This window comes from Sinocyclocheilus grahami, unplaced genomic scaffold (genome assembly GCF_001515645.1).
Source record: "Sinocyclocheilus grahami isolate Dianchi unplaced genomic scaffold, SAMN03320097.WGS_v1.1 scaffold537.1, whole genome shotgun sequence".
NCBI lineage: Eukaryota > Metazoa > Chordata > Actinopteri > Cypriniformes > Cyprinidae > Sinocyclocheilus > Sinocyclocheilus grahami.
Window position 1 is genome coordinate 738,961 of NW_015505716.1, and position 2,508 is coordinate 741,468.

At 40.3% G+C, this 2,508-nt stretch overlaps 1 pseudogene; it reads right to left on the reverse strand.

Annotated features, from left to right (window-relative positions):
- Positions 1-444: 444 nt before the first annotated feature.
- Positions 445-1,099, reverse strand: LOC107555545 (mesoderm-specific transcript homolog protein pseudogene; annotated as a pseudogene).
- Positions 1,100-2,508: the final 1,409 nt, after the last annotated feature.

The window sequence follows — 2,508 nt, forward strand, 5'->3', positions numbered from 1 at the left end:
TGTGTGTGTGTGTGTGTGTGTGTGTGTGTGACCCTGGACCTAAAAAACAGCCTTAAGTAGCACGGGTATATTTGTAGCAATAGCCATTGTATGGGTCAAAATTATTGATTTTTCTTTCATGCCAAAAATCATTAGGATATTAAGTAAAGATCATGTTCCATGAAGATATTTTGTAAATTTCCTACCGTAAATATATCAAATCTTAATTTTTGATTAGTAATATGCAATGCTAAGAACTTCATTTTGTGCACCCTCAAATTCTACATTTTCAAATATTTGTATCTCAGCCAAATATTGTCCTATCCTAACAAACCATAAAACAATGCAAAATTTATTTATTCAGAAATTGAAAAAGAAAATTGATCCTTATGACGGGTTTTGTGGTGCGTGTATATATACGGGATGGAAATGAGAAAGATAGTCAATCTGTAAACAACGCTTTTGTTATATACCTTTATAGAAGATGTTATTGCCTCTGAATGTGAAGAAGTGACCGGAAGAGTGCCAGGTGTTGAGCGCAGGTGAGAGCTGTGGCGGAGGGATATGCAGATACACGGCGAGCAGAGGAATGCACAACAGACCCACGTGAAGCCACCACTCCCTGCTGACACGACGGGCATATCCGCACTCACTTTCATTCTGCAGCAGACAAGGTAGGTTTAAATTGTATTGTAATAACATAGTAAATTGGTATTTTCATTGCTGGAGAGAGAGAGGTAGAGAAGAGCGCTTGTCAAAGGAAGTACAACATCATAACGCGAATTAAACTGGCAGGGCAGCCTTGCTATGATAGTAAAATTCAAACTGTAAGCAAAATAACAACTGCCATATAATGCGTGCTGGTCAAGAGAAACGCACTTAATGCGTAAAGTTACTTACAGGTGAGTCGTCGGACATTCTCGGTTCCTGCGCTTTATCACAGCGTGTGTCGGTTGTTTTCGCGGATGGGCTGAAATATGTGCTGTTGAGTGACATTAAGAGTCTGTCACTGAGCTGTCATCTGCACAATCCGTACTTGCATGGCCTTAAAACGTTCTGTTGCGACTGTTATCGAGCGTCGTGTTGCCAAGGATCCAAAGGTCTAGGGCTTAAAGTAATGCTCGCTTACGCCCCTAGTGGAGCGGATGGTAAACAGCAATAATATCTACCAGAGGAACCGTGTTTGTTTGACCGCTGCATCCAAAACGTCTAGCTTGCTGAAACATTCGTATACTCAAGCGAAAGTCCATATATATTCATTTAAATGTAGGGCAAGTGAAAAAAAACCCTTTTTGGTCAGTAAGTTTATCACAGTAAGTTACGTGAAACGCCAAACTCGATCTGGACAGTGGCATGTGTGAGAGGACATAAATTTCACTTTTTAGAGTTTTTTAATATCAAGCTATTATTTTTAATATAAATTATTCTTATTCTTATTAATTAATTTATTTTAGCCGAGCAGATCAACATGGAATCTACCAGGGGGCGGTTTCATAAAACAACAACAAGCCAGGCTTATTTCAGCTATTCTGACTAATTTAGTCATACTAACTGAAAAAAAAAACCCTGGCTTATTTGATAAACTTGTTTTATGAAACAGGCCCCAGGTCTACTTGAGATCACAGTTCTCAGCTAATGGGGGCAATACAATATAATACCTGATGTGTTGTCATAAACACAAATAGTATGGGACAAAACTCTTCCAAAACTCTTTGAATGGTTTGTTTATGAGTGAGGTTGCCTAGATGTTTATGTTTTTAAAATGATTTTTAAAACATTATTCACAGTTGTTTTTGTCTTGTTGTGTTGGTGTTTGCAGATTCAGTCAGCACTTCAGTCAGCATTCAAACCCATTATAAACGAGGCATTTGTTGCATCCAGTGGAAACATAATTACGGATAATAATGACTTATACTGTCTTTTTACGCGTTGCATAGCAATGCAATGCAAATGCATGTCTGCATTTGTGATTGGAGAAATGACAAACAACAAGCGCTACTCTACATTGCTCAAAACTCGTGTTTGAATCGTCAGTGGCAAATTCTTTAAATATAAAAAACTTACTTACAGTCTGTGAGTCAGAACAGCCGGCATTGTAGTCTACTCTACCAGATCAGGAAACAGTCCTCCATATAATGTGCTGCACACATCTGAATATTTGGGTTGAACTGTTCTGGAACAGTGTTGTAAATACAACTTAACCACTGATTTCTAGTCGTGTCCTCTTTTGGAAGGCCAAACAAAGTAGTTTCGCTTTCACAACGAAACTCAGCGTCACACTCTGCGTGCTTGAATGAGCGGAGGCCGGCGGGCTTGCGGCAACCACATGTGACGAGTCGACCCCGGGCTGGACTCTGCTTCGGCCACGGTAAAAGCAGATCCTGCGATCCACAGCGTGAAGCTGATGTATTTCCTCAGCGACCAGCACGGATCAGCTCCAGGCATGACGAAGCGGATATCGTCCTCTTTTGGAAGGCCAAACTAAGTAGTTTCGCTTTCACAACGAAACACAGCGCCTTCACGACATGG